The sequence below is a fragment of the Rhinoderma darwinii genome, chromosome 2 (genome assembly GCF_050947455.1).
Source record: "Rhinoderma darwinii isolate aRhiDar2 chromosome 2, aRhiDar2.hap1, whole genome shotgun sequence".
Lineage (NCBI taxonomy): Eukaryota > Metazoa > Chordata > Amphibia > Anura > Rhinodermatidae > Rhinoderma > Rhinoderma darwinii.
The window spans coordinates 433,000,970-433,019,272 of NC_134688.1; positions in this window are offsets into that span (position 1 = coordinate 433,000,970).

Genomic DNA, 18,303 nt, shown 5'->3' on the forward strand with positions numbered 1-18,303 from the left:
ACTTATTAACACTACATGAAAGAAGCATAATCAGCATATTTTATGTCAATAGGTTATTATATATTAAATTAGAATAAAAAAAAATGAAAAAGTAATTCAATATAAATATTTGGACTCCTAGGGTGATTTACTGGTGATTTAAATTATATTGAATTATATAGACAGTACCGCTTTAAATTTCAGAAGATGCCCGATTGTGACATGATGGAGGAAGATTATATAAGCAGCCGCCGACCGGACACCTATTTGAGGGTTTCAGTTGGAGTTGGATTGTAAGTATGATCTGTCATTGACTCCTGTTTATTTTTTGTTACTTCCCATCTACTTTATAATCATTTCCTCCATGTAATGCGTCTTTTCTTCTTATTTATAGGCGATTATTGTGAGATTTGTGCTACAGACGACGACAGACGTTTGAGGAGGAAGAGGAGCGTTGGAGGAGGAGTTTTACGTGGACAAGGACCAGAGGTGGACATGGACTACCCACTGTTTTTTCCTGATTATGTGAGTCAGAATTTACCATCCAATAGAGAATTAAGGGAGAATGGGGGCTGAATAGAATTTGGATAATTTAATAAACAGTCATTTAGTGCACAGAATATAATCCGGGTAATCTCCAGTTTGTGGATTACTTGTACAGGACACAATATAGGGGAATATAGCAGCAGGTCTACACTCTGGGCTGTTTGTGTAGAGATGGGTTTGTGTAGATTGTGGATTGTTCTGTAACTATATAAAATCCTCCAGTGATCACATGATGTGACATTGATAACCCCCCTATAGGAGACCAGTGGTGATGGGGGATGAAATCTGTACAATGGCGATCTATAAATACCTTATATTATATGTCAGTTATTTCCCATGGTGCACCATTTCCAACTGCCACTTTCCAATCTTCCCTGCAGTGGGCGGGGCTTAGTTAGTCAGTGTGCGGTCTATGGCTGGGCTCATGCACTCTGTGTGTTATCTGCTCTTCACCTTTTCTGGATTTCTTGTGATAAACAGAAAAATATTCTATAGAAGGAGAGATATAAAGGAAACCACATTGTAACCATAAAGTATCAACCTGGTCTAACACCTCATCCAGACTCCACTACAGTAACCTGCACTATGCACAATTGTACAACTGGTTCTACTGTTATATATACTATAATACATATATATATACAGTGTATATTCATTATTCGCACAGATTTTTTTCTGCTACATGTGTATGAGGTGTGTTTTTTTTACTCAATTTGACCAGTTGCGGACCACCCATAGACTATAAATGTCCGGGCGTCCCGCATTTAACTCTGCAAGGACGTTCCAAAATGTCCTGCAGACTTAGCTGGTTTTGCAGGTCCCCGGCATTTAGCTACATTATACACCTGTCTCTAGACAGAAGTATCATGGAGCCTCACCTGGAAACCACTCAACGTTGTCTCTGGTCATGTGATCGCTGTGACAAACTGTCACAGCGATCACAGAAAGGTTTGTTGGTAAATAACAAACTTTTCCATTAGTTGGATCATCTCCCTCCCTGGCAGGCTGCCAGAGAGAGAGAGCAGAAAAATGTAATGTAAAACACAAAGACTTTGGTTTTTTTTTCAATATCTATCTAGCTATCTATCTATCTATCTATCTATCTATCTATCTATCTATCTACACCGCGTTCCAAATTATTATACAAATGTTATTTTTCGCTGATTTTCCTAAATAGTCGATGCAAATGACAAATCTCCTAATGATAACAGATTTTTTTTTAGAAGTAAAAAACTCAAAATGCACTGTTTCAAATTATTATGCACAACAGAGATCAAAACATTTTAAAGGTTGTAAAGAGAACTAAAATGGTAATTTGTTGAATTTGCAGCATCAGGAGGTCATATTTACAGAAATCAAAAGCTCTTTCAATAAAAAAAAACTTAACAGGCCAAGTTACATGTTAACATAGGACCCCTTCTTTGATATCACCTTCACAATTCTTACATCCATTGAATTTGTGGGTATTTGGACAGTTTCTGCTTGAATATTTTTGCAGGATGTCAGAATATCCTCCCAGAGCTTCTGTTATGATGTGAACTGCCTCCCACCCTCATAGATATTTTGCTTGAGGATGCTCCAAAGGTTCTCAATAGGGTTGAGGTCAGGGGAACATGGGGGCCACACCATGAGTTTCTCCCCTTTTATGCCCATAGCAGCCAATGACACAGAGGTATTCTTTGCAGCATGAGATTGTGCATTGTCATGCATGAAGATAATTTTGCTACGGAAGGCACGGTTCTTCTTTTTGTACCACGGAAGAAAGTGGTCAATCATAAACTCTACGTACTTTGCAGAGGTCATTTTCACACTGTCAGGGACCCTAAAGGGGCCTACCATCTCTCTCCCCATGATTTCAGCCCAAAACATGACTCCGCCACCTCCTTGCTGACGTCGCAGCCTTGTTGGGACATGGTGGCCATTCACTAACCATCCACTACTCCATCCATCTGGACCATCCAGGGTTGCACGGCACTCATCAGTAAACAACACGGTTTGAAAATTAGTCTTCATGTATTTCTGAGCCCACTGCAACCGTTTCTGCTTGTGAACATTGTTTAGGGGTGGCCGAATAATAGCTTTATGCACACTTGCAAACCTCTGGAGGATCCTACACCTTGAGGTTCGCGGGACTCCAGAGGCACCAGCGGCTTCAAATACCTGTTTGCTGCTTTGCAATTGCATTTTAGCAGCTGCTCTCCTAATCCTATTAATTTGTCTGACAGAAACCTTCCTCATTATGCCTATAACTGAACGAATCCGTCTGTGCTCTGAATCAGCCACAAATCTTTTCACAGTACGATGATCACGCTTAAGTTTTCTTGAAATATCCAATGTTTTCATACCTTGTCCAAGGTATTTCACTATTTCACGCTTTTCGTTAGTAGAGAGATCCTTTTTCTTTCCCATATTGCTTGAAACCTGTGGCCTGATTAATAATGTGAAATGTCCTTCTTAAGTCGTTTTCCTTTGATTGGGAACACCTGGCAAACTAATTATCACAGGTGTCTGAGATTGATTACAATGATCCAAAGAGCCCTAAGACACAATACCATCCATGAGTTTAATTGAAAAACTAATAATTAAATGTTTATGACACTTAAATCCAATGTGCATAATAATTTGGAACACGGTGTATCTATCTATCTATCTATCTATCTATCTATCTATCTATCTATCTATCTGCTGCACGGCAACTTTGGCCGCGACATAGGTCGCCAAAGATCGCCTTGTCCCATAGCCTACATTGCAAGAAAGAAAAGTCAATGTGGTTGTGCAGCAATGCGCAAGTTGCCGCGACATGACAATTGCAAGAAATCCAAACCGTCGTGTCGCAGTTACATGCAGGTCGCAACGCGAACACATTAACTTTCATTACTTGCGGTGTAGGTTATGGATTCAAGTTTTTTCTCCATTTTTCCTTCCATATTTTAAAAATATATATATATCTATTCTTTTTTTACACAATTTGGAAGCACAATATCTTCTAAGAAAAACAAGTCTGAATACATGTAGGTTGGAAGAGTATTAGAACAACAATTTGCTTTTAAATTGCCACATGGCTAAAACTTGAAAATGGGTCTGGTCAGGAAGGGGGGGGGTGTAAACTACTGGTCAGGAAGTGGTTAAATTGCCACAAAAAAAATTGCGTCTAAAAGAGGCATAATACCCAAAAACTGGCAAAAGGAAAAACCAGGTAAAACGCTACAGAAAATGCTTCTAAAAACGCTAGCATTATTAAAATGGTGTATGCGTTTTTCTGGCGTTTGCGTTTTTGGTGACAATTTTTAAGTAGTGTCATTTTGTACATGCTTTTTTCCTGGCATTTTTGAAGCCCTGTAGGGAAACCTATGGGAAAAACACCTAAAAAAACGCTATACCCAGGGCATGTTCTCTGTGCAGCGCGGCCTCCTGGAATGACACCGCAGACAATGTGACCGTTGCAGTCTGTGATTGGCTGCAGCAGTCACATGGGATGAAGCATCATCCCAGGAAGCCGGGCTGCACTTAGAACAGAGGAACGCGTCGCTATGACAACGCCCGGCGGGTAAGTATTGACTTTCTTATTAATATTAGTTACAAAAAAAATGTTTCTTTTTTTTTTCAGATTTGCAATTCTTACGGCGTAATCGTAGCAATTCTCCCGCAAAAATCGGATATCTGCTATTTGTTGCAGGTTTTACCTCCACTTTGAATTAAAGGGGGAAAACCAGCAACAAAAGAGCAATGTTTCCGAAGCATAAATTTACATCCTGCGGATTTCAAATTTGCACCGCAGGTCAATTTTTGAACAGTTTCACTGCTGATTTTTTTCTTCAGCGTGTACATGAGATGTGTTCAAATCTCATCCACTACGCTGCTACTGTAAATGCTGCAAAATTTACGCACACAATTCCATTGTGGAAATTCTGCAGCGTTTTTGCTACGTGGGTTTATGCTTCAAATGTGAATGCAAAATCTGCAGCAAAGACCTTAGGGCATGTTCCCATAGGCAGATAAAGCTGCATAATTACTGCCACGGAATTCTTTTTAGAAATTCTGCAGCATTTACTATAGCAGTAAATTGGACATTTTTGCATATCTCAGCCACATGCTGCAAAAAAAATCGCAGTCAAGTTTTGTGGAAAGTGTTCTGCAGTGCGGCTATCAAATCCACAGCATGTATGCTGCATATCCTGAGCACAGATGCTGCGTGTTTGGCCCATAGACATAACTTCCGCATTAAAGTATGCAAGTTGAATTTTGTTGCAGTTTGTGCATTGTTTACGGAGCATAAATCTGCAAGCGCACATAAAGTTTGCTGCAATCAATGCTTTACACTAAATCCGAGGTAAAAGTCTGCAATGATGTCCGCAGCAAAATTGCGTACTGCAGCAATATGTGCAGCAAAAACGTTTGCTGCAGATTTCTGTGACTGATTAGGCCATAGGTTTTTGAGATTCTGATGCAGATTTTCTGTTGCAGAAAATCTGCAACATATCCTGCCTGTGGGAATTCTGCAGCATTTACAGTAGCAGCAAAGTGGATGAGATTTAGAAAATCGCAAAAATTGCAACTCAAGAAAATATAAATAAATCATACTTACCCAGAATGCCCTCCTTCTTCCTGCAGTCCGGCCTCCTGGGATAATGTTTCATCCAATTTGACCACTGCAGCCAATCACAGGATGCAGCGTCACAAGAAGAGGCTGGACGCAGCTGCAGGCTTGAGGGAAGCCGACATGACCGTCCTGGTAGGGAAAGGGTTAATGTTAAGAGGTGAGGGAAAGGTGAAGAAGCTGAAGGAGGGACGGGGAGGAGCTAGGGGGGACGGGGGGGCCGTTACTGCGCTTCCCGCTGTTTCTCGGCATTGAGCCGGAAGCAGCGGGAGGAGTAGTACACAAGAAGCAAAGCTCCCCGTTGCCCGGCTTTTTTAGTATGGCAGAGGCCCTGATTTTAGAGCGGCTGCGTGCCGCTGCTGTGCACCACGGTCCCGGATGGCTGGAGGAGACCGTGGCTGCATTAACGCGGATCCCGGACGCCGTTTCGCCACGTCGGGCACGGCGTTCGGGGTCTGTTGTAAGGGACAGGCTCCCCTCCCCCGGCCCCCCTACGAGCATGGCTATGGCGGCGGGGGGGGAGTCGGCAACAACCGCTCCTGCGCTGGGCAGGCAGAGAGCGGTAGCAGGGGTGACGGCGATGCAGGCTGTGTCGACCCGTCCCTCTCGGCGGTCCCGACCTCCAGAGCGCCTGAGTCCGGAGGTAGTCCCGCGGACACGGCGTCGCAGAGGGAGCCCGATCCCGGACGCTGCAGGCCAGGCAGCTGGGAGGACCGCCCCTTCCCAGGCCCTGCGTCCTGGCAGGAATCCCAGGCCGCGACGGGGTCCGGCGGTAAGCAGGGAGTCGCAGGCCGGGCTCCCTGTCACCCCTCCCCCATCAGATGGAAGATGTCAAGAGCAAGGTACGGCCGCCCCGCATGGTGATGTTCCGGCCAGGGGGCAGGCTTCGTCAGGATCGTCTAGACGGACGACTAGATCTGCAGCGACGTCGAGGCAACAGGTCCGGTCGGAAGTCTGGGTCCCGGCGGTCGGGCGGCAGGTTGCCGGCCCATCGGTCAGCGCGTCCTCATCCCCTTTCCGAAGAGGTCGTTGGGAGGGACAGTCGTCGGCGAGAGAAGAACTGGAGGAAGGTGAACTGGACGTCTATCGTCGAGGTCAGGATGGTCCGGCTGACGGGAACACAGCGCCTGTGCAGCCCGGTGAGTGTATAACTCCTTTATTGTCTTATCCAGCGATTTTTATGTCGGGTGTCGGCGGGGGGGCTGCTAGCATAGCATCGGGGGCCGGTAGTGGCGCGGGCGGACGCGACGGAGCGGGTTTGGCAGATTTAGTGGGTTGCTTACGGGAGCTGGTGGGGCGCCTGGATAGGGCCGCGGCGCCGGTAGTAACGGAAGTGTCCCCTGCGGTAGTTTGGGAAGGCCCCAGGGAAGTGGGATCGTTGCAGGCGCGTCCTGTGGTGGCGGTTAGAGAGGCGGTCGCGGTGTCGGTGCAGACTGAGGCACAGAAGGACGGCGATCGAGTGCGCATGGACGATCGTGCTCGGGGGGAGGTGTATGTTTGTTTTGAGGGTCCGTTGGGGGCGCATTTAAAGCAGGAGGTGCGTGATCGGATCTGGAAAGATGAATATGTTGAAATTTTTTCTCTCTTGCCGCTGGCTAAATTCAATTTGGATAAGAGCAAGCGGGATGAGAGTAAAAAGGACGAGGAGGAACGGCGGCGGTATAGGCTTATCCCGCAGACGTTCGTTAATTGGTCGCAGGCGTTCGCCATATTGGCTAGTGTGATAGGGGAAAAGGCGCCGGAAAATTGTTCGGCGTTATTTTGTTATTTTGATGCTATTGGGGAGGCTCATAGGGCGTATGGGGGTCAGGCGTGGCTGCGATATGATGAGCAATTCCGTCAGCGGAAGGCGGTTCGGCCGGCGATTCGGTGGGACCAGAAGGATATTGCTCTCTGGTTACGGGTTACGGTTCCGGTTAGGCAGCCCTTTCCCGGGAGCGGTGGCCAGGGAGGCCAGACTAGTCAGAGTGGACCAAGCGGCGGGGGAAAGGCGGGGTTTTGCTGGCAATTCAATGAAGGCCAGTGTAAGTTCGGGGCCACGTGCAAGTTCAAGCACGTGTGCTCCGAGTGTAATGGTGCATCACACGGGGCGGCAAAATGTCTGCGTAAAAAGAGGTCCGGGAACCAGCACGGGGCTGGTCAAGGGGGTGTCGCCGGTGAGGGTGGAAAGGATGGCCCCTTATCTAAATGAGTATCCGGATAGGGCGGCGGCTAAGTTGCTTTATGAAGGGTTTAGTGTTGGTTTTGTTATTCCTCCGCCTCCTTATGAGGTTCCGGTTACGCGGAGAAATTTAAAATCGGCTTACGTGCATGCGGAAGTCGTGTCGGAAAAGTTGTTAAAAGAAGTTTCGTTGGGGCGCATGTCGGGGCCATTTGTGGAGTCGCCGGTGAAAGATTTAGTTGTGTCCCCTTTGGGTATTGTCCCGAAACGCGAGCCCGGAAAGTTTCGTTTGATTCAACATTTATCGTATCCCAAAGGTTCGTCGGTAAACGACGGGATTGATCACGAGTTGTGTTCCGTAGTTTATACCTCATTCGATAAGGCGGTGGGGTTAGTGCGGGCTGCGGGTCCGGGGGCGCTGCTAGCAAAAACCGACATCGAGGCGGCGTTCAGGTTGTTGCCGGTGCATCCAGAAAGCCAACGGCTGTTGGGCTGTTTTTGGAATGGGGCCTTTTACGTGGATCGGTGCCTTCCGATGGGGTGTTCTCTTTCTTGTGCATACTTCGAGGCGTTTAGTAGCTTCGTGGAGTGGGTAACGAGGGGAGTATCCGGGGTCGATTCGTTGATCCATTACTTAGATGATTTTTTGTGCGTTGGCCCGGGGGGTTCGCCGGTTTGCGGTAACTTGCTTCATGCCCTGCAGAAGGTGGCGAGGGATTTTGGGATCCCTTTGGCGCCGGAAAAAACGGAGGGCCCGGTAGCGACGATTTGTTTCTTGGGAATCGAAATTGACTCGGTGGCAATGGAGTGTCGGCTCCCGGCGGATAAGCTGGTGCTTTGAGGCTGGAGGTGCGACGGGCTTGTAGAAGGAAGAAAATGTCGTTGAGGGAGCTTCAGTCGCTGCTGGGGAAGTTGAATTTCGCCTGCCGGATTATGCCGATGGGGAGGGTGTTTGGTAGAAGGTTGGCGGCGGCAACGGCGGGAGTGCGGGCGCCGCATCATTTTGTGAGGCTCAAGGAGGAGCACCGAGCTGATCTTCAGGTTTGGGATGACTTCTTGGGCCAGTACAATGGTCGCTCGCTATGGATGGCCCCAGCGCAGGATACGAGTGATCTGAATATTTTCACGGATGCGGCTGGGGCGGGTGGCTTTGGAGCTTACGGGGGAGGTCCGTGGTGCGCAGGTCAATGGCCGGCTAGCTGGGTGTCCAGTGGATTGACGCGGAATCTGGCCCTGCTCGAGCTGTTTCCCATCGTGGTGGCGGCTACCATTTGGGGGGACAGGCTCAGGGATAAGAAGGTCCGTTTTTACTGCGACAACATGGGTGTGGTGCTTGCCATTAATAACATCACGGCGTCCTCTCCTCCGGTAGTTCAATTGTTGCGACATTTAGTGTTGGTGTGTTTGTCGCTGAACGCGTGGGTGGTGGCGGTGCATGTCCCGGGTGTACGGAATTGTGTTGCTGATGCTCTTTCTCGCTCGCAGTGGGACCGGTTTCGGCAATTGGCTCCGGGAGCGGAACGTATTGGTTTGGCGTGTCCGGATCATCTATGGGATCTGGTATCGGTCCCGTAGAGCAGCTGTTACAAAGGTCTTTGGCGGGCACGACGTGGAGGGCTTATGCTGCTTGTTGGAGGCAGTGGGAGGAGTGGGTAAGAGAGTTGGGTGATGTCAATACGGATAGAGACAGGTTGGTGGCACTTTTGTATTGGTTAGGGGATGCCTGGGAGGCGGGGTTTTCAGTAGCGAAGGTGAACCGGTTTATATCCGCGGTGGCGTTTGGGCTTAAGTTGCGGGGCTTGCGGGATGTATCGAAGGAATTTCTGGTATCGCAGGCTTTGAAGGGGTTGCGCAGAGGTAGGGTGGAGGCGGATAGTAGAAGGCCGGTGTCGTTTGCTTTGCTGGGCTTGTTGGGTGGTTCATTGGCATCGGTATGTCGTTCTTCAGATGAAATGGATTTGGTTCGGTTGGCTTTCTCGTTGGCGTTCTTCGGAGCATTTAGAATAGGTGAGTTGGTGTCGCCAAGTACTAAACAGGCAGGGGGGCTGAGATCTGGGGAGGTGAGCCTTTTTGCAGATCGGTTGGAGGTATGGTTGCGTAGATCAAAAACTGACCAATTAGGGAAGGGAAAACTGATAGTTTTGTTCGCTCTCCCGGGGTCGGTCATGTGCCCAGTAGAGTGCATGCGTGGTTTTACAAAAAACAGGGGGTCTCCAGATTTGCCTTTGTTATGTCATGTGGACGGGTCGTTCTTGTCCAGGTTTCAGTTTGGAGCTGTTTTTAAAAAATGTTTGACGGCGGTTGGGGTTGCGGCAGGCTCATATTCATCTCATTCCTTCCGGATTGGCGCAGCAACGGAAGCAGGGCGCTGGGGGTTGGATGATGAGGGGGTGAGGCGTATTGGTCGTTGGGAGTCTAAAAGGTTTAAGTCCTATGTCCGCCCCCATATGTTGTAATTTTTTTTTTTTTTTGTTTATGCTTGAAAATGTATATGGTGGTGCCTAACTGTGTTTTCCGTTTCAGATTCGCCTCCTTGTCTGGTGTGGTTGATGGGTCATTCGTACGTGCACTGGGGGGCTTTGAGGGCGGACGTCCGCCCGGATGGTCGCCAGTTGCGCATTCCGCGACAGGATGCGGTTGTGCATTGGCTGGGGTTTAGAGGTATGTCGTGGAACAGGGTGTTGGCGGAATTCCAGACATATGTGCGGCTTGATAGGGTTCCGGAGGTTTTAGTGTTGCACGTGGGTGGGAATGACTTAGGAGTCCGCCCTTTTCGTGAGTTGGTGCGGGATATCAAACATGATTTGTTGTGTTTGTGGGTATCTTATCCCAAGTTGGTGGTAGTGTGGTCGGACATAGTCCCAAGGAAGCATTGGAGGTTAGCTAGATCGGTGGAGAGAGTCAATAAGGCTCGGATAAAAGTTAACCGGGCGGTGTCCCGTTTTGTGGCAAAGAACGGGGGCATTTGCGTGAGGCATAGGGATTTGGAGTCAGGATTGGGGAATTTCTGGAGGAGTGACGGGGTTCATCTGACCGAGGTTGGCATTGATATTTGGAGCTTGGCTATAGCAGAAGGCATAGAAAGGGCGGTGGTGGTGTGGAGGAACTCACAGGCTTAAGGTGGTCAAGGCCTGTTTCGCGGTGGCGGGGGGAGTCCTTGAGGCCAGTCAGTACAAAATGGTGGGGGGGTCGCATCGGGGGTATGCGTCCCCCAAAAAAGGTACATGGTTGAAGACTTCATCGGGTGTTATCCCTTTGAAGTGGTCTTCTGGTAGAAGGTATGTCACTTGAAGGCTTCATCGGGTGTTATCCCTTTGAAGTGGACTTCTAGTGGTCGGTATATCACTTGAGGGCTTCAACGGGTGTTATCCCCTTGAAGTGGACTTCTAGTGGGTGGAGCCATCTGCAGAGGTGAACGGTGCTTCCGAGCTGGTTTACGGCTGGAGGTAATTAGTGGTTTGCAGATGGCTAATTCGGTGTGTTCTTGAAAGGAACATCTGAAGGGGCTTCAAGGACTTCCTCTGCTCGGGTTAATGTTAACGTTTAATGGTTATTTATGATTCTGACCCATGTTGGGTCATGTGAATTATTAGGAGGAATTCTCTGGTGGATTCCTAACTAGTTATCCGAATGTTTCGGATTTAAATTGTTTTTATAAAACTGTGAAATTAATAAACGGCTGCTGTGGCCATTTCACATCCAACCTCGGTGTCATGTGTCGTTACTAAATGGGGGTGGGGGATAGTATGGTTTAAGGTTAACACACGACTCTACCTAGGCAGGTCAAGAAGAGGCTGGACGCAGCTGCAGGCTTGAGGGAAGCCGACATGACCGTCCTGGTAGGGAAAGGGTTAATGTTAAGAGGTGAGGGAAAGGTGAAGAAGCTGAAGGAGGGACGGGGAGGAGCTAGGGGGGACGGGGGGGCCGTTACTGCGCTTCCCGCTGTTTCTCGGCATTGAGCCGGAAGCAGCGGGAGGAGTAGTACACAAGAAGCAAAGCTCCCACCCTCCCACCCTTGTTTTGTTACTCCTTAGGTCTTCTGTACGTCCGTATATGAGCGTTGTGTTTTATTTTGTGTGTTTATTTAACATGTTTTTCTTTTTTCCGGAGTAGGTTCTGTTGTCATGGCAGCTGGCGGGGGGAGTCCTTGAGGCCAGTCAGTACAAAATGGTGGGGGGGTCGCATCGGGGGTATGCGTCCCCCAAAAAAGGTACATGGTTGAAGACTTCATCGGGTGTTATCCCTTTGAAGTGGTCTTCTGGTAGAAGGTATGTCACTTGAAGGCTTCATCGGGTGTTATCCCTTTGAAGTGGACTTCTAGTGGTCGGTATATCACTTGAGGGCTTCAACGGGTGTTATCCCCTTGAAGTGGACTTCTAGTGGGTGGAGCCATCTGCAGAGGTGAACGGTGCTTCCGAGCTGGTTTACGGCTGGAGGTAATTAGTGGTTTGCAGATGGCTAATTCGGTGTGTTCTTGAAAGGAACATCTGAAGGGGCTTCAAGGACTTCCTCTGCTCGGGTTAATGTTAACGTTTAATGGTTATTTATGATTCTGACCCATGTTGGGTCATGTGAATTATTAGGAGGAATTCTCTGGTGGATTCCTAACTAGTTATCCGAATGTTTCGGATTTAAATTGTTTTTATAAAACTGTGAAATTAATAAACGGCTGCTGTGGCCATTTCACATCCAACCTCGGTGTCATGTGTCGTTACTAAATGGGGGTGGGGGATAGTATGGTTTAAGGTTAACACACGACTCTACCTAGGCAGGTCATGGCCTGCAACGTCATCTTGGGAGGCCGGACTATGCTCAGAAAACAGGAAGGGGGTAAGTATGGTCGCTTTGTTTTTTTAACCCAGCACTGCATTCCGCTGCATTTTCGGACGGAATTTCCGCTACATCTCATATGACCGCTGCAGACTGTGATTGGTTGCAATGGTCACATGGGATGAAACGTCATCCCAGAAGTCTGGGCTGGAGGTAGAAGCAGGGAGTTCTGGGTAAGGATACATTTTATTTTTTTGTGATTTTTGCATCAAAAGTCGCAACACTTCGCTTTCTGTTGCAGGTTTTGCATCCCCATTGTATTCAATGGGGAAAACCCGCAACAGAAAAGCAACGAAAATGCAGCATAAATTGATATGCTGTGGTTTTAAATTCCACACTGCAGATTAATTTATGAACGTTTTTGCTGCACTTTGTTTCCGTAATGTGGGCATGAAATTTTTAAAATCTCATCCACTTTGCTGCTACCGTAAATGCTGCGGAATTTCTGCACAGAATTCCGTTGCCGAAATTCTGCAGCTTTTACGCTATTTGGGAACCTGGCCTTAGGGTAGGAACACACAGGGCAAATACGCTGCGTAAAAGTAATCAGCGTATCCGTCCTGGAAACCGCAGGAAATTCCACACGAAAGACTGCACCAAATTGCGGTGCACTTTTTCAGGCGGTATGTCCGCTGCAGAAATCCTGCAGGAATAATAAAAAAAGGTTTATACTTATCCACGGCTGTAATCATGGTGACGCGTCCATCTGTTCTGAGCGCAGTCCGGCCTCCTGGGATGACGCTGTAGTCTATGTGACTGCTGCAGTCTTTGATTGGTTGCAGCAGTCATATGGGATGAAACATCATCGCAGGAAGCCCGACTGCGCTCAGAATAGAGAATCGAGTCGCTAGAACTACGGCCGCGGGTAAGTATAAACTTTATTATTAATTATAAATTGACATGCTGCGGATTAAGGTCAATTTAGGGACGGTTTTTCGTCAGATTTTTTTCTGCTGTGTGTGACTGAGATTTGTTCAAATCTCATCCACAATGCTGCTACTGTATTACGCTGCGGATTTTCTGCAATGAAATCCGTTGTGGAAAATCCGCAGTGTATACGCCCAGTGTGTTCCTACCCTTAGGCCTTATCCACACGAACGTTGAATACGTCCGTGTGGCGGCCGTTAAAACAACAGCCGCCATACGGACCTATGCAATTTAATGGGGCCATTCAGACATGCTGTGTTTTTCACGCAGCGTGTTTCCATTGTGTGAAACTCACTGCATGTCCTATTCTTGTGCATTTTTTGCGGATAACGTACATATTGAAGTCAGTGGGTGCATGAAGATCCCACGGAACTGCAACGCATGAAAAACATGACAGTTTTTTGCGGACGCAAAATGGAAATGCTCGTGTGAATCTAACCTAAGGGTAAGTTCACACGTCACATAAATATTGCGGATTTTCCGCAACGGATTTAGTTGCGGAAAATACACAGCATAATACAGTAGCAGCAAAGTGGATGAGATTTGAACAAATCTTTTCCACACGCTGTGTAAATGCTGAGCGGAAAAAATGCTCATAATTGACCTGCTTTTTTGTTGCAGGTTTTTTCCCATTAAATTCAATGGGGAGGTAAAACCCGCAACAAATAGCAGACGTTGCGATTTTTGTGGCGTATAAGCCTCAAAAATTGCAATTCAGAAAAATAATAAATCTTATACTTACCCAGAATTCTGTGCTTCATCCAGGACGGCCTCCTGGGATGATGTCTCATCCTATGTGACCGCTGCAGCCAATCACATGCTGCAGCAGTCACATAGAATGAAACATTATCCCAGGAGGCCGGGCTGCCGGATGGCAGAGGGATGCATCACCATGGCTACGTAACCACGAAACGGTTTTTTTTTTGTTACGTGCGGTTTACGCAGCGGACATTCTGGCTGAAAAACTGCACCACAATTTGCAGTTTTTCGGCTAGAATTCCCTGCGGCGCCCACCCGGTGTGCTTTTACACAGCGTATCCACCCTGTGTGAACACACCCTTAGAGTGCATAAAAATACGCCGCGGAAAACTACAGCGTATGCCTACAGGAAAAAGGTTTCCCTATTTCATGGTTTGCATAATATTTTTCCCATAGGCATAAATTGTAAAGTTTTCTACAGCGTAAACATACAAAGCAAATACGCCTCATGTGACTTCACCATTAGGTAGATTTATACACATCGCTTAACAGCGATTTCGGTGGTGTTTCTTTTTTTCAGCATTTCCTTGAGCGTTTTTTACATTTTTGTTTTGGTAAAATGCTGCAGCCAGATGTTTAAAGTCTATAGTAAAATATGAGAATGTCTACATACACAGCATTTTGGTTTGTGGCGTTTTTGTAGCTTTTTTGGAGTCAGTGATTTTTATTTTATCATAGTGCAGCACTCTCTTTGTATGGTGTTTTTCTCTACATAGGATTTAAAAACTGCCAGGAAAAATATATTTACAACAAATAAATACTGGGATCATGAAGTCTTTACAATGTGCAGATAAGGAACACATCAAAACGTTCTGCTTCCGATTTTTCAGCCGTTTTTCGGGACGTTTACGGCCTTAAAAACGGCTGAAAATAGCCCGTGTAAACATACCCTAAGAGGAAAACTGGAACAAGAAACAGTGCAGCCAGGAAAGTGTTAACCCCTTAACGCTCAGTGACGTACTATTCCGTCATGGAAACCACCCCGTTCGCGCTCCATGACGGAATAGTACGTCACGGGAGTAACGGCCATTTCGACCGTCCTCCCGACACATACAGGAGCTGTGACAGCTGCTGTCTCGTAGAGCAGCTGTCAAAGCTCCTACAGCGGGGACCGATCGCTGTGTCCCCGCTGATTAACCCCTGAAAAGCCGTGTTCAATAGCGATCACGGCTTTTTAGGGGTTAAGCTAGAATCGCCGACCTGCTACACGATAGCGATTGTAACTATGGCAACCGGACACCAAACAATGGCGTCCGGCTCTGCCATCGACGGAAGCCTAGTGGGTCCTGACGAAGTCAGGACCCACTATGCTTGCTGTCAGTGAGTAGCTGACAGCTCTAATACACTGCACTACGCATGTAGTGCAGTGTATTAGAATAGCGATCAGGGCCTCCTGCCCTCAAGTCCCCTAGTGGGACAAAGTAATAAAGTAAAAAAAATGTTAAAAAAAGATGTGTAAAAATAAGAAAATAAACGTTTTAAAAGTAATAAAAGTAAAAATCCCCCCTTTTCCCTTATCAGTCCTTTATTATTAATAAAAATATATAAACAAACAAATAAACTATACATAATTGGTATAGCCGCGTCCGTAACGTCCTGAACTACAAAATTATTTCGTTATTTATCCCGCGCGGTGAACGCCGTAAAAGAAAATAATAATAAACCGTACCACAATCACAATTCTTTGGTCACTTCACCTCCCAAAAAATGGAATAAAAAGAGATGAAAAAGTCGCATGTACCGAAAAATGGTCCTGATCGAAACTACAGTTCATTACGCAAAAAATAAGTCCTCGCACGGCTTTATTGATGGAAAAATAAAAAAGTTATGGCTCTTAGAATAAGGTAACACAAAAAGTAAATGGTTTTTTACAAAACGTATTTTATTGTGCAAACGCCATAAGACATAAAAAAAACCTATAAACATCTGGTATCGCCGTAATCGTATCGCCCCGCAGAATAAAGTGAATGTGTCATTTATAGCGCACGGTGAACGCTGTAAAAAAAATAGAATAAATAAACAATAGTAGAATTGCGGTTTTTTAGTCACCACGCAACTTAAAAATAGAATAAAAACGGATCAGAAAGCTGCATGCACCCCAAGAAAACTGCAATGGATTCCTCAAGGGGTCTAGTTTCCAAAATGGGGTCACTTTTGGGGGGTTTCCACTGTTTTGGCACCACAAGACCTCTTCAAACCGGACATGGTGCCTAATAAAAAGGCTAATCCGCTAGGGGCTCCTTTGCTTCTGAGGCCGGTGCTTCAGTCCATTACCGCCCGAGGGCCACATGTGGGATATTTCTCAAAACTGCAGAATCTGGGCAATAAGTATTGCGTTGCGTTTCTCTGGTAAAACCTTTTGTGTTATAAAAAATTGGTATAAAAAGGATTTTCTGACAAACATTTTAACATTTCACCTCTACTTTGCTCTAAATTCCTGTGAAACACCTAAAGGGTTCATAAACTTTCTAAATGCTGTTGTGAATACTTTGAGAGGTCTAGTTTCTAAAATGGGGTGTTTCACATGGGTGTCTAATATATGGGCCCCTCAAAGCAACTTCAGTACTGAACTGGAACCTAAAAATAAATAAATTAGGCAATACTTCACTTCTTACATTAAACTGATAATGAGCCGTGCCCACCCAGAGATGACCCCAGTTTTGACCGTTTGTATAAACGGAGACCCCTATTAGACCGTTTCAGTGCCCGGTTTTCCCAAGCATGCACCCCCCGAGACGTGTATTTCTATTAATGTGTCCTTGGGAGATTTTAAAGGGAGGCTTCAATTTCGCCAGTACCTGCCGGGTAAGAAGGCAAGGTATGGCGTGAAGATGTATAAGCTGTGCGAGAGTGCATCAGGGTATACCTACAAATTTAGTATATATGAAGGGAAGGACACCAGTATTCAGCCCACAGAATGCCCCCCCCCCCTCTTACTGGGAGTTAATGCAAAAATTGTGTGGGATTTGGTGCACCCACTGCTGGACCAGGGTTACCTGGATAATTTTTATACCAACGTCCCACTCTTCAACTGCCTCACTTCCAGTCCTGCGGCATGCGGCACTGCTAAAAGAAATCTGAGAGGCCTCCCTAAGACTCTGCTTGGGTAAACAAGAAGGGGTGAGAGCAGGGCACAATCTAGCAGCAACATATTGTGTGTCACGTACAAGGACAAGAGAGATGCCACACCAGTACCCATGTACCTGTACGAGGTACCAGTACAGAGACCCCCAAACCAGACTGCATCCTGGACTACAATAGGTACATGGGAGGGGTGGACTTGTCAGATCAAGTCCTGAAGCCCCACAGCGCCATGCAGTGTGGTATAAGAAGCTGGCCGTGCACATCATTATCAAGAACCTAATCTTTAGGGACCAAGAAGGGGGCACCCAGTACTTCTGGAAGCGGGGCCACAGGCATCGTACCAGGGCAACACTTTCCAGAAGAAGTTCCCCAAACTGGCAAGAAGGGAAAAAGTCAAAAGAGGTGCAGAGTCTGCTATAAGAGGGGGATAAGGGAGGACACAATATATCTATATGACACGTGTCCCGAAAAACCAGAGCTCTGTATGAAAGTGTTTTAAAGTTTATCATAGATCCCTTAGATTTTTCATCTACCCTGATGCACTCCGCACAGCTTATCCCCCTCATCTTTCCATTCTGAGCCCTGCTGTGTGCATAGGCAGCTAATAACAGCCACATGTAGGGTATTGCCGTACCTGGGAGAACCCACATTACAGTTTATGGGGTGTATATCTCCGGTGGCACATGCTGGGCACACTATATCGGACACTGAAATGGCATAGATATATAGAAAATTGCAAATCTCACACTGCACCATCTGCTGCGCATTATCTTTTACACAATACCTGTGGGGTCAAAATGCTCACTACAGCTCTAGATGAATGTCTTAAGGGGTGTAGTTTTTAAAATGGGGTCACTTCTTGGGGGTTTCAACTGTACTGGTACCTCAGGGGCTTCTGCATACATGACTTCGCACCAGAAAAGCTCCAGTAGGCCAAATGGTGGTGTTTTCCTTCTGAGCCCTCCCATGGGCCCAAACTGCAGTTTATCACCACAAATGGGGTATTGCTGCACTCAGGAGAAATTGGGCAATAAAATTGGGTATTTTGTTCCCTGTGAAAATAAGAAATTTTGATCAAAAATGACATCTTACTGGAAAAAAATGTTTTTTTTTAAATTTCACAGCCCAATTCAAATACGTGCTGTGAAAAAACTGTGGGGTCAAAATGGTCACAGCAACCATAAATCAATTCCTTGAGGGGTGTAGTTTCCAAAATGGGGTCACTTCTGGTGGGTTTCCATTGCTTTGATACCTCTTGGGCTCTGCAAATGCGACATGGCACCCGAAAACCAATCCAGCAAAATCTGGACTCCAACAAACACATAGCGCTCCTTTCCTTCTGAGCCCTCCCATGGGCCCAAACGGCAGTTTATCACCACAAATGGGGTATTGCCGCACTCAGGACAAATTTCGCAACAAA